The 14,459-nt window shown below is 38.5% G+C and overlaps 1 protein-coding gene across 3 annotated transcripts in view; it reads left to right on the forward strand.

The window, feature by feature from the left end:
- Positions 1 to 8,454, forward strand: part of GPR180 (G protein-coupled receptor 180) — a 44,673-nt gene extending 36,219 nt beyond the window's left edge. Inside the window, exons 10-12 of one of the 3 annotated variants that reach the window (XM_021065784.1) lie at positions 1,740 to 1,825; positions 3,641 to 3,826; positions 7,865 to 8,454. The gene's annotated coding sequence lies outside the window, so the exon portion shown is untranslated. The remainder of the gene's footprint in view (positions 1 to 1,739; positions 1,826 to 3,640; positions 3,827 to 7,864) is intronic. The other 2 variants (XM_021065783.1, XM_003131046.4) reach the window with 2 other exon arrangements.

Consider the following 14,459-nt stretch of genomic DNA (forward strand, 5'->3'; position numbering starts at 1 on the left):
ATGCTTGAGGAGTTCCCTCATGGCTCAGCAGGTTAAGGATCTAGCATTGTCACTGCTGTGGCTCTGGTTGCCACTGTGGCACAGGTTCAATCCCTGGGCCAGGAATTTCCGTATGCCATGGGCAAGGCCAAAAAAAAAAAAAAAAAAGAAAAAAACTGCTGTAGTTTGCTAGAGAAAGGAATGCTGATAGAAGCAGCTGGAAGAAGACACAAAAACCAAAAATAACATTAGCACTCAAATCACAGCAGCCTGGGGTTATTTGATGTGGGTGAAAATAGCCCTGCGTGCCTCAGTAGACACTTAAAGCTTCATTGTTCTATATAGCCCATGACAGCCTTTAGTAGTCAAAGGCTAAATTATAAATTAACTTCATATCCTCATAAATGTTTTCAAATATCTTGTTCACATTTCATTCTTGTTAAATTAGTAGTACGTGTACATTGATAGTACAAAAATTAGAAGATTGAAAAGGTAAAAAAGTGAGTCCTCACAGCTACCCACTCATTTCCCTTCCCTGGCTTCAGTCTCTGTTATAGTTTCTTGTGTGTTTTTCCAGAGATGGCCCCATGTCTGTATAAACATGTGAAACACAAATTGGAGCATAGCACACGGGTTGTTTTGCACATTCAGCAGCATATTGTGTATCCCTGCCTACTGAGCTGCCCCATCTTTTCGTGGATTGCTTAGCACTCCCTTTTATGGATTCATCCTCTGTTACTGGACCTTGTCGGTTTCTAGCCTTTTGCTATTACAGGTAGCCCCGAAACTCTTGGAATAAAAAATTTGCCTGACCCTCTCCCCCTACTCCCAGACCCTCCCTGCCCTACCCCCACCCCACTTTCCAGGATCTAAATCATTGGAATTTCCAGAGTGATAGAAAAGTCTTTGTTATTCACGGAGAAACTGATGGTTTATGCTAATGAGATGACTCAGGTTGAGGGCTCATCACCAGAAAGACCGAACGCGTGATTAGAGGATCCAGGCTTTGAGTCACAGGGCTGTCAGCCTGGCCTCTGAGAAGGGAAGAGAGGATGAGGATTAAATTCAGCCTTATGGTCAGTGACCAACCTATCAAGCCGATGTAGTGAAACCCCTCCAACAACTCTGCACATTGAGGCTCGATGAGCTTGTAGGATTTTTTTAAGCAAGTAGAATTTTAACTTTGTTCGTTTTAACGGCCACTGTGTTCTACCTGTCACAGGTAGAAAAGCCTTACCTCTTGGAGATCATGTTAAACACCTACCCCCCAAATTTTCTTCTAGCGGTCTTATGTTTACTTTTTATGTTTAAAGTTTTGATCCACCTGGAATTTATTTTGCTGTGAAATATAAACCAGGAATACAATTTAATTTTTTTCAGATGGTTGCCCACTCATCGAAACATCATCTATTGTGTAATTAACCTTTTCTTTATTGATTCGTAGCTAATCTATTTCGGGACTTTTAAGCCTTTTAAATAAACTGTTGAGTCATGATCTGGTACCACAGTGTTTTAATTATTGTAGCTTTAAAATATGCCTTACTGTCTGGAAGGGATAATTTCTTGTTAGTACTCTCCTTTTTCATAATTTTTTTGATTATTCTTGCTAGTTTTTTCATGTGAGCTTTAGCAACAATTTTTTCCCCTGATTTTTCAAAAGAAAACAAGTCCTATTGACTGTTTTTAATGGGATGAAATAAATTTCCATATCAATTTAGGGAGATTTGACTTCCTTAACATGTTGGATGTTAATTTCACAGATGGTAGCTCGTCCTTTTGGCTCCTTAGCCAAGCATGTCATCAACTGTCTGAACTGTGGTTGCTTCCATAGTGATCCAAGAAACTGGTATGAAATACCTTTCTATTTCTTTAATATAAGCGTGTGTTTGTCAGTCAGTTTTTAAAAACTTCTTCATATAAAACGAACATCTCTTGATACCCCTGGATATTTCAATGTTTTGTTTCATTATATGTTGCATATGGCTGTTGTTTACAATATGAAGACTGTTGGTTTCTGTATTTTAATTTTGCTTTCAATCACCCAACTGAAATCTCCTCACAGTCGTAGTAACATTCTAGTTGGTTCTCTTTTACTTTCTAGATAAATAATCATGTCATCTGCAAATAATGATCATTTTAATTCTGTCCTTTCCCTTTTTACCTCTTGTTTTTACTCCTTATTGCTAGTATCTCCAGAACAATGCTAATTAGTTTTGGTAACATGGTGGTAAGATTTCTGCATTCCACATGAAATGGTCCCAAGTGGACTGTGAAAAGTTCACCCCATATGTATAGTGTAATCCCAAGAGCAACTGTGAAAAAAACCAAACTGGGAGTTCCCGTCGTGGCACAGTGGTTAACGATTCCAACTGGGAACCATGAGCTTGCGGGTTCGGTTCCTGCCCTTGCTCAGTGGGTTGACGATCCGGCGTTGCCGTGAGCTGTGGTGTAGGTTGCAGACGCGGCTTGGATCCCACGTTGGTGTGGCTCTGGTGTAGGCCAGAGGCTACAGCTCTGATTTGACCCCTAGCCTGGGAATCTCCATATGCCGTGGGAGCAGCCCAAGAAATAGCAACCCCCCCCCAAAAAAAACCCAAAAAAACCCCAAACTGTACATTTTCCCACAAAATAGGAGTTCCTGCTGTGGCTCAGCAGTAACAAACCTGGCTAGTATCCATGAGGATATAGGTTTGATTCCTGGCCTCGTTCAGTGGATTAAAGATCTGGTGTTGCCATGAGCTGTGGTGTAGGTCAGACGTGGCTCGGATGCAGTGCCGCTATGGCCATGACTTAGGCCGGCAGCTGCAGCTTCGATTTGACCCCTAGCCTGGGAACTTCCATATGCCTCAGGTGTGATCCAAAAAAACAAAACAAAAAAAAAAAAAAAGAGAGAGAGAGAAAACCAGAAAATTACCAAATGGTAGGCCTAAATCCAAACACATCAATAATTATGTTAAATGTAAGTGTTCTAAATATAGCAATTAAAAGATAGAGATTGTCAGAATAGATTTTTTTTAATGTCCCAACTATATTTTATCTATAAGAGACTCACTTCAAATATAATGACATAGGTAAGTTAAAATAAGATAATGGGAAAGATATACACATGCAAACAATGATCACCTGAAAGCTGGAATCGCTATATTAACAGCAAAGTAGATGTCAGAGTAACAACAATGACCAAGGATAAAGAAAGAATGGAAAGATAAAAGGGTCAATTCACTAAGACAGCATTGCACCCCTAAATGTATACATCAAACAATAGATCTTCAAAATACATCAAAAACTGACAGACCTGAAAGGAGAAGTAGACAAACTCGGTAGTTGGAGACTTCAACACTCTTCTCTCAGTGATCAACAGCACTAGAAAAAATCAACTAGAGCATAGATCAGAACACCCCTGCTAATCAACCAGATCTAGTTGATATTCATAGTCACTGAAAACAGCAGCAGAAAAATAGACATTCTTTTCGGGTGCACGTGGGCCATTCATTAAGATAGACCATGCCCTGGGTCATAAATCTAAGAAATTGAATGTATACAAAATGTGCTCTCTGATCATAATCAGGAGCAGAAAGATAACTAGAAAATCTACAAACACTTGAAAACCAAACACTTTTTAAATGAATCATGGTTTACCAAGTATATTTTGAATTGACAGAAAATGAAGATAAAGCATATGGAAATCAGTGGGAGGAAGGAAAATTATTTCTTAGAAGGAAATTTATTGCATCAAATGCTTGTATAGAAAAGAAGAAAAGTATCAAATTAATAATCTCAGCTTCCAACTGAAGGAAATAAAAAGGGGAAATGAAAACCCCAAAGCTATCAGACAGAAGGAAATAAGGTAAGAACAGTTATCAGTGAACTTGATCACAGAAAAACCATGAAGAAAATCAACAGAACCCAAACTGGTTCTTTGAAAAAAAATCAGTGAAATTGATAAACTTCTAACAACATTGATTAAAAAAAAAAAAAAAAGAGACACAGTTACGGTTATCGAGAGTAAAGAAGAAGGTAGACTCTGAAGACATAAAGAAGCTAACAAGGAAATACTAGAAAACAAAACAAAAACAAAACCTCTACTAACATAAATACGACTATTTAGATTAAGGTCATTCATTGAAAACCACGTGTAAAAACTGCGAAGGGTCTTGAGATTTTAGCCTACTTACTACCTAAGTAGTTAGCCTGTTACTGCTTTACAAAGGCTGAGGAACGCATGAGACTCCTAGGTCAGAGATAAAGGACTTAACTACTCAGAACATGGCAAGCATCATGAGCTTTAGGTTGTTTCGCATTGGTTACACATACCCTCTGAGTCCATGCGGGCAGTACTGATGGGACTAGATGGACGCCATACATGCAATGGATGTATGTAGCTCCAAGGAACTTTGAACCTGGGGAGTTTCTCTTTTACAACTGGCTTTGTGTTGAGAGAGAAAGGTTCCCTCATCTTGCTCGCTACAAACACAATCCTGAGAAAGAGTCCAGATCAAGAGGGGTTGGAGCCTTGCATTCTTGACATACCCAGCAAAGGCATGCAGGGATTCATAGGGCCCCTGATGGATTATTGCTTCCATATACTACAAATTACTAAAACCTTGAGGCACAACAAGTTAAGGGTCAAGGTGAACTAAATATCCCAAATTGTCCTATAACGACTTAGGAATTCTTGTTTAAAATGTCTAAAAGCCTTCCAAAATAGAACTCTGAAGGTCCAGATGGTTTTGCTGGTGAATACTACCAAACATTTAAGAAGAAATAATACCAGTTCTACACGACATCTTCAGAAAAATATAGGAGGAGTGAGAGGAAGGTACAAAGGCAGTTTAGTGGAGAAACGAATGTCTTCAACCGTGTTGAAACTGAGACATGCATATGCGAAATAGATGAACCTCAACATCAACCTCACAGCTTATACAAAAATTAACTGAAAATGAATCATTGATTTAAATGTAAAACAAACTATAAAACTTTTAGAATATGTAGAATGAACTCTTCATGCCTTAAGGTGAGGCAAAGAGTTCTTAGACACCAAAAGCAAAAGAACGTATCTATATATTTGACTTCATTAGAATTTAAAACTTTTGCTCTGCAAAAGACACAGTTAAGAGAGTGAATAGACAAGCTTGAGTCTGGGAGCCTTAATTTTTTGTTAAGTCACATATCCAACAAAGGGCTCTATATTTTAAAATGTTGAAAGAGCTCTTAAAACCCTACAGTGAGAAGACAATGCAATTAAAAATGGACCAAAGTCTTGAACAAGAACTTCCCCAAAGAGAATATAGAGATGGCACATTAGCACATGAAGAGATGTTCATTAGAGGAATATACATAAAAGCATGGCGTGATACCTCTGCATACCTGTTAGAATGCTAAAATAAAAATACCAAGCCCTACCAGGGAACTCTCCTGTGTTGCTGGGAGAAATGCAAAGTGGCACAGCCATTCTGGAAAAGTAGTTTTGCGGATGCTTATAATGTTAAATAAATGACACAGCACACCCACCTCTGATGGCAACCCTAGGAAAATAGAAACATGTGCACACCAAAATCTGTACACAGAAGTTCCCTGGTGGTGTAGTGGGTTGGGGATCTGGCATTGTCACTACTGTGGCTTGGGTCACAGCTGTGGCACGGGTTTGACCCCTGGTCCCAGAACTTCTGTGTGCTGCAGGAGTAGCCAAAAAAAAAAAAAAAAAAATCTGTAGACAAATGTTTATATCAGCTCTATTCCTAATCATTAAAAAACGGAAACAGCCCACATGTATTAATTTACAAAATATGACATATATATGCAAAGGAATACTGTTAGTAATAAAAAGAAACAAGCTGTTGATTCACACAACTTGGATGAGTCTCAGAGGCTTTAGGTTGATTTTTAAAAGCCTGTCTTAAAAGGTTATATACCGTATGATTCCCTTTCAATGACACTTTTCTAATGGACAAAAACCGTAGTGTTGGAGAGAAGATCAGGGGTTGCCAGGAGTTACAGGTGAGAGAAGGGTGTGACTATGAAGGGTTAATACCAAAGAGTTTTTGGAGGGTGATGGAATGTTTCCTTATCCTGATTGTGGTTGTGATTACAGCAATCTATACATGTGTTAAAATTCAAAGAGCTGCACGCTAAAAAAAGTCAATTTTATTGTGTCATAATTCAGAGACAAAAATAATTTTTTTTTCTTTTTTTTGTCTTTTTGCCATTTCTTGGGCCGCTCCCGTGGCATATGGAGGTTCCCAGGCTAGGGGTCTAATCGGAGCTGTAGCTGCCAGCCTACGCCAGAGCCACAGCAACGTGGGTTCTGATCCACGTCTGCAACCTACACCACAGCTCACGGTAACTCCGGATCATTAACCCACTGAGCAAGGGCAGGGATCGAACCCGCAACCTCATGGTTCCTAGTCGGATTCGTTAACCACTGCACCACGATGGGAACTCCAAAAATAATTTTTTAAAAAAATGGATGTTGGATGTTGCCTAATGCTTTTCAGCATCCAAGAATATGGTGATATGACTTTTTTCTTTTGTTTTATTGAATAATGGGTAGTATTAACAGATTTCCTGATGTAGAACCATCATTCAATACATTTTTGTTAGTTTTACTAACCCAAACTGATGAGACAACGCATAAACGTCAGCAGTTTGGAGAAGGAAACTCTTCAGATCCCTTCATTCCTTTAGATGTCTTTGAAAGACAAGAATCATATGCGTTCTGGAAAATGAGTTTAAAATCAACTGTATTTTGAATTTTTGCTTTATGCATCACTTATATTTCAGGTGTTTTTTGTTTGGTTTGGGTTTTTTGTTTTGTTTTGTTTTTTGCCACTAGATGCTTTAGAATATAGCTGCTTAGGTGTAAAGAGTGCCAAAGTCTTTCATATTTAGGTGATATGATGATGTATGGGAAAGAACAGGGACTTTTTGGCAAGACAGACTGACTTCAAATTGTAGCTCTGCCATTTTTCATTGATTTTTCTCATGTGTAATCTGGCTTTGGAGCAAACAGGGATTCCTTTAGCATGGAGGAGGGGCCTTTCTAAATAGAATGAGGAGTGTCCAGATGTGAGGGGTGGCTTCTGATATTACTAACCCATGGGATTAGTGTAAAGATGACGTATGGTGCTTGCACCTCCCCAGTGTAGTGTTCTTTATTTAAAGGCCTGAAGCTTGTGTGCAAAACTTTCAGTGAACCTGACATTCTCCCTAATCTCTTCATTCATAAGGACAATATTTAAATGTCCATGAGATGAAAGTGTTTATTTTAAATAATCATACGTATGTGGTTAGAACAGAAAGTAGGTGTGTTTGGAATATATTCAAGATTCTATCTAATTCACACACCACTACATTCCAGCATCCACCCACACAAAATAAACTTTTAAATCTCTTGCCTAGCCTGTGAGCCTTATAGATCTTTCAGAAGATTAGTTTGTAAGACTTACCCAGAAGTTAGAGTGTTTGTAAAAGATTTTTTTTTTGGCGGGGGAAGGTGGGTGTTAAGGTGGAAAGTGGTTTCTTCTCTGATTCACTCATTTCTATGACTGAAGTTCTATATCACATTAGTAAACTGAAACATTCTTTAGCTCCTCTTGTAAAGACATCAGCTTCTTTAGAAATAAACAACATTCAATAAGTGTTAAAGTTTAGTATTTCCAAACTGACCGTCCTTTAAAAAAAAGCCCCTGTATATTCCATCTTTGATTGTTCCTCAAAGCATATAGAGTGGTTCATAAGCTTAATTTGAGAATCAAGATGGAAATCATTCCAGATGTAGTAAAGTCAGGTTTTAAGCACATGAGCAAAAAATCACAAGTTATGGCTTCTATCTAGATTTCGAGGTTGTAGACCTCTTACCTTTTTAAAAATATAAATTCCTTTCCAGAAAGCAACCTTTCACTGCCTGCCTGCCCTTCAGCTTCCAGGAGCCCATCTCTCTCATCTGGCCACTCCTCACTCTAGCCAGAAGGACCCCTTCCCTGTGCTGAAAGAATCGCTTTGCTCCAAACCAGATGTTTTCCCCCAGGGCTCTGCTTTAAGACGGTAAGGCCATATTTCCTGCCCTTTGTCTTCTTATTTCCCATACTTCTAACTCTTTATCATGATGTTGTTTTGGTGTTTCTAGTTCTTGATGATACACCTCTGTCAGCTCAGGCTCATGCTATGAGTTTCAACAGCTGTGACATGTCTAAACTGCATTATCTTGAAAGTGTTGGCACTAGTGAAAAATAGAAAGGAGCCAAATTAATAAAAAACAAAACATTTCAAAAGGTTCCCATGGATACACCCTGAAACCGGGAAGTACACATTGGGTCACGTTGACTCATTCCGCCTGTAATCGCCTCTCCTTTCCAGGCTGCCTCATTTATGCACACATCGCATAATACGTGCTTGAGGAGCATTGGCACATCTGAGGATTGTGATCACATCACCAAAGGTGTGCCTTTTTGCCTATAAAATCCATGCTTAAATGGGCGATTGTGTTTGAAGTGATTTATTACAATCTTTAGAGATAAAATATGAATACTGTACAAGGGGTGTGGAAACCAAGGTACAAAATGGTATGCTTTATGTCGAGGAGTAATCAGAAAATAATGAGTATGCATTCTAATAAGGGAAAGTCACCGCAGCAGATTGAAAAGACTTCCTTTTATTGCCAGTTGAACCTGTGCAGAGCTGGACTCGGGCAGTAATAAAGCGGGGTGACGTTCCTTTGCATCTGATTTGATGAGACCTTTATGTGGCGGTGTGACTCTCCTCTTTATGTATTCATATTTCAGTTTTAACGTATTTGCTCAGAGTTTGGTTTTTTTTTAATGAGGTAAAGCCGCAGGGTATAGATGTAAACGCCACTGAATAGCCCCTGAGTTATGAGTGGCAGGGGAGGATTCAGAGCAGGAGGAATATATTCTGGAGTGAAGATCGGCTTATTTTTCATTTAAAAAAGAAATTTTTTTTTTTTTATCTCCATACATGTAGTGACTTTTCTTTTTTTCTGGGTGATGTACCTATACCTGACCTTTTCTATTTAGTTCTTCATCTTTTCCTTTATACTTTTCGAGAGCTTTGCTTACAATGTATATCGGAAGTATTTTTCCTGGTTTGTGATTTGCTTTCCTGTTTTGTTTGTGATTTTTTTTGGCATTCAGGAATTTAAAGCTTTCATGTAGTTAAATATATGAGTATTTTCCTTTGCCATTTCTGCCTTTAGTGTTCTTTAGTTCCCTGAGACGATATGTACAGTTATATTTTTATTCACTAATTCAACGGTTCCTTTTGTTTTACAATCAACTTTTTAATCTCCTTGGAAGTTATCTGGATGTAAAACAGTAGTTCTCTTCCAGGGCTATGCATTAGAATTACATAAAGAAAAATTTATGTGTCTAGATGCCATCCCAGACTAATTCACTTAGAATTTCTGAGGGTGAGGTCTGGCTACTGTATTTGGATTTCTTCAAATGATTTGTGGTGTACAACCAGAGTCTAGAACCCTATTTAAAGAGTCAAGTATGGGTCCATGTTTTGTTTATCCAAATTGTTCCAATCTACCTTACAAAGATGTTTTTGAAGAATATTTACTAACAAGAAAATGGTCACAATAAAATAGGTGTAAGTGAAAAAAATGACAAACTTTACACATGTGTGCGTGAATACCAATAACTTCTGGTTCCAGCCTTACACTAATGTATATGGCATTACACGAAAGACTGAACAATACATTCCAATCTTAGTGATGAGTATCTCAGGATGGTGGGATTCGAACTTATTTATTCTTTTCTGCATTTTCCAAATTCTCTACAAGGAGCATTTATTGCCCTTTATAATAAGAAAAATTAGTTGCAAAAGGACTTTAATTTTTGAAAAGATTAATTTCTAAACATTATTTTTTAAATGGTACATAGAAGTGTATGGGAAATATTTAAACTATGACAGTTGCATTAGATTAAATCTGTGGCTTGGGAAGATATAAGGTAAGAACATTGTACTTGCATCCATAAGTTTTATTGTTTGCTGCTTATATTTTTATAAACAAATACATGGTTATTTGTTAGACATGTATTGATTTAAATTATTACTGATTTTATCAAATGTTTGCTTTTTATCACCAACTTATCTCTGAGAATAAAATACAGTTTTGGCAAGATTGGCAAAGAGAATCTGTATAGTTCAGCAACTGAGTTCTTTGGCCAATGAGAAATCATAGTGGCCAATATGGTTTTATCTTAGCTTGTGTTAGCACATTTTTCCGTTTTGCAGAAGGGATTCAATTTAATAATGAGATCTTACATTCATGTAGGATTTCTGTAAACATTAGGAATTTTGAGATTTAAACAACATTCAGAAGTTCCCGTCAAAGTCGTGGCTCAGTGGTTAAGGAACCTGACTAGTATCCATAAGGATGCAGCTTCAATCCCCGGCCTTGCTCCGTGGGTTAAGGATCTGGCATTGCCATGAGCTGTGGTGTAGGTTGCAAATGTGGCTGGATCCTGCATTGCTGTTGTGGCTGTGGCTTGGGCCAGCAGCTACAGCTCTGGTTCGACCCCTAGCCTGGGAACCTCCCTATGCCGTGGGTGCCGCCCTAAAAAGACAAAAAAGACAAACAAAACAAAACAAAAAACATTCAATCCAGTCTCCTGTTGACAAAAAAAAATTTTTAATTGAAGTATAATCGATTTACAAAGTTGTGTTAGTTTCAGGTATACAGCAAGGTGATTCAGTTGTGTGTATATATCCTTTTCCAGATTCCTCTCCATTTTTGTTATTACAAGATACTGAATATAGCTCCCTATGCTGTCCAGTAGGTCCTTGTTGCTATGTTGACAGTTGCCAAGATTTTATGAAGACCATTTCTTTCACCGGAGCTCATGCAAGTTCCCAGGCCAGACCTGAGCCACTGCAGTGACAAAACTCAAGAGCCTTAACCCGCCAAGCCGCAAGGGAATTCCAAGATTTAGTATTAATTTTATAAAGAAAAAAAAAGGTATTGCTACCCAAATTATGATAGAGTGCTTTCCAAACACACTATTAGATGCATTCAATTTCTTTTCTTTTCTTTTCTTGGTCACACCTGCAGCATGTGGAAGTTCCCAGGCCAGAGATCAAACCCCGCTGCAATTGCAGCCGGTGCCACGCTGTGGCAATGCCAGATCCTTAACCTGCTGCAAAAACAGGAACTTCCAGATGCATTCAACTTTAGGATCTTAAAATTTGAAACATATATGAACCTTAGAAATGAAATATAGGCATTTTTCTCTTTAAATGAGAATACAGAAAGATGAGGAGACTTTCTTTTCCAATACATCCAGGATTTAAACTTTAATATCCAAATTGTTTTATACCAGTGGACCATTAATTTGTAAATGTTGTAACTGAGATTGGTGAAGAAAGGATTCATCTGATAATTTGTCAGGAGACGTGTTTAGTCTGGATGATAAAAGTATTGTGAAAGGTCACCCTGAGAAGGACCAGAGGCCAAGTCTTCCCACCAATCCAAGGGACACTTGAATTACCTGTTTGGAGGTATTTGTTTCTGCCATATTAAGTGTAAAGTCTTATTGCTAATAAGAGTTCTTCAGCAAAAGCTTTCTAATTGGCCAAATGATCGAGGCACCCACTTTGCCATAGCTTTGGCTTCTTCCCTAAGTGCTAGAGGGGAGTGAGGGGATGTGAAACATTTTATCATAAATGTTTGACTAGTTAGATCTGAGCAGAGTGGCAATTATGTTACTTCATCCAAGTTAAAATCATAGATTTGTACAGGAGTGTCAAGGATTCTCTTAATCCCTTCATTTTGCAGATAAGCAATCTAGAGCCTCTAGGGGCTAAATAATTTGCTCAAGATCACACAGGTCACACAGAGGCAGAGCCAAGACTAGAATCCAGTCCCCCGGGGCTCCCAGTCCTACCCTTTCCACTGTTAACTTTCCCAGTATTCAGAGATATGATGAAGATTATGGTGATTAAGTAATTGTAAGTGCACTGAATCTGTAAGCTATATGTTTATTTTAGCATATTTGTAAGTGTTTGCTTCATTGACTTTGGGAAAAAAACATCTAGAAAAGGAAACGAGCAGTGATGACTGATGTATATCACTTACGGGGTTCAGTGGTCGCCAAGTACTTTGTATAAGGTAATCCTCTTGACGACCTTGAGGGGTGATGAGTTCAGACAGATTAAGCAATCTACCTGATGTTACACAGTTAAGTGACAGAATTGAGAGTGTGTCGGCTCTAAAGCTTATTAGCTGCAACACTCTACTCCCTTCTTTTGATTAAAACAAACTTCAAGTGAAGTATTTTGTGCTGCATGGAGGACGGACATCCTAGGCCTCTCATGTCTGCAAAAGACACTTTGACAGACTTGTCAGAACATTCATAGGCCCAGCTGGGAGAGGGATAGGAAGGGCAGCATTTGTTGGGAGGAATCTCTGCCTGATGCTGTTGGGCTGTATTTGTGGGGAAGGGAAAGAAAAGGCATTCAAATCTCCTAGGTCAGTCTGCTCCATCAACCATATTATCACTCCTTTTTTTTATTGAATATGCCACTTTTATTGAGGCCAGTTAAATAAGAACCTTTTATTTTGTTATTATGATTTAAAAAAAATTTTAGCGGCTGCACCCACAGCATATGGAATTCAAGCCACAGCTGTGACCTGTGCTGCAGCTGCAGCAACAGAGGGGATTGAACCTGCACCTCTGCAATGACCTGAGCTGCTGCAGTCGGATCCTTAAACCACTGTGCCACAGCAGGAACTCCTGTTAGTATGTTTTTAAGTTGTGTATTTACTAATCCCATTATTAACAAGTGTAATTTTTAAGCATTTTATTTATCCCTTTGCAATACACAACCTTTTATTCCATAAAAAAAAAAGTATCGAGCGGGAGTTCCCCTCATGGCTCAGCAGTAAAGAACCTGACTAGTATCCATGACGATGCAGGTTCAATCCCTAGCCTTGCTCAGTGGGTTAAGGATCTGGTGTTGAGTTGTGGTGTAGACGCAGACGCAGCTCAGATCTGGCACTGCTGTGGCTGCAGTATAGGCCAGCAGCTGCAGCCCCGATTCAACCCCTAGCTTGAGAACTTCCAGATGCCTAAAAAGACCAAAAAAAAAAAAAAAAAAAAAAGAAAAAAAGAAAAAGTTCAAAATGGCCCAAACCTGGGAACAACCTTAATATCCATAAATAGGGGAATGAATTAACAAATAGTGCTATATTCATGTAATTCAGTATCACTCAGCATTAAAAAGGAACAAACAATGATACATGCAACAATATGAGTGAATCACAAAAATATTAGGTTAAACGAAAGAAGCCATACATGAAGGAGTTTGCTCATATTCACATTAAGTTTTAGAAGAGGCAAAACTAATCTATGGTGATAGAAACAAGACCAGTGAGTGAAGTGATTAGAGGGGACAGAGACAACTTTGTGGGGTGCTAGAAATGTTCTTACCTTGACACGATGTTTATTACATGGATGTACACGTTTATCAAAATTCACCAAATTGCACACTTAAAGATTGATGCATTCTACTCTATATAATTTTTACCTTAAAAAGTATTTTTAAAAGATGCTGTTGTACTCATAGCTATGAAGGTAGCTAACAAATGTGTTTCACATAAAATGGGGGCATAACTAAGTAGACACAGGATATGGAAACAAAATTCATATTGGACTGCTGTTGAATATTACAGAGCAGCGGAGTATATTTTACTCTCTAAGACCTAGATATAGTAAATAGAAACCTTCCATGGAAGAGCTGGAAAGACATTATTTTTTTACCGAAACAAGTTCGATTGGATTTTAGTATTTTGACAGGACTGTGGATATATTGAAGAGGGTAGAAGACAAAGCAATGTGAATTATGTCCTATGAGAAAATGTGAAAGGAAGGACAGTTACAGTATAAGAAATGGCGGAGGAGGCTTCTTAAAAAACAAACAAACAATATGAGTAAAAGAGTGTATGGAACAAATAGCTCTTTGATATTTCAAAATGACAATTGTATGCAAAAATCCAAAGCTATAGTAGGAGCAATTTAATTTAGGTTTTTAGAAAGAACGTAGTGATTGAACATGCTCACACCTGCCAAAGGTCAGACACTGGAGCCTTAAAAGTTCAATGTTAGTGGGGTTACCTACAAGCACAGGAAGAAGTACTGGCCTTTGAGGGCCCCTCACCGCCCTGAACTGGTGAACATCTGGGATGCACTAGAGGAAACCCCTACATCAGTACACAGCCTCACTCATTTTGGTTCTTGTGAACTGTGGAAGGAAGGAAAGTGTTAATTGTTTAATTAATAAGAATCCCCTAAGGAGTTCCTGTCATGGCTCAGCGGTAATGAACTTGCAGGAACCTTAAAGACTGGGATTTGATCCCTGGCCTTGCTAAATGGGTTAAGGATCCGGTGTTGCCTTGAGCTTGGTGTAGGTTGCAGACATGGCTCAGATCCCTCGTTGCTGTGGCTGTGGTGTAGGCCAGC

Source organism: Sus scrofa, chromosome 11 (assembly GCF_000003025.6).
Source record: "Sus scrofa isolate TJ Tabasco breed Duroc chromosome 11, Sscrofa11.1, whole genome shotgun sequence".
Lineage (NCBI taxonomy): Eukaryota > Metazoa > Chordata > Mammalia > Artiodactyla > Suidae > Sus > Sus scrofa.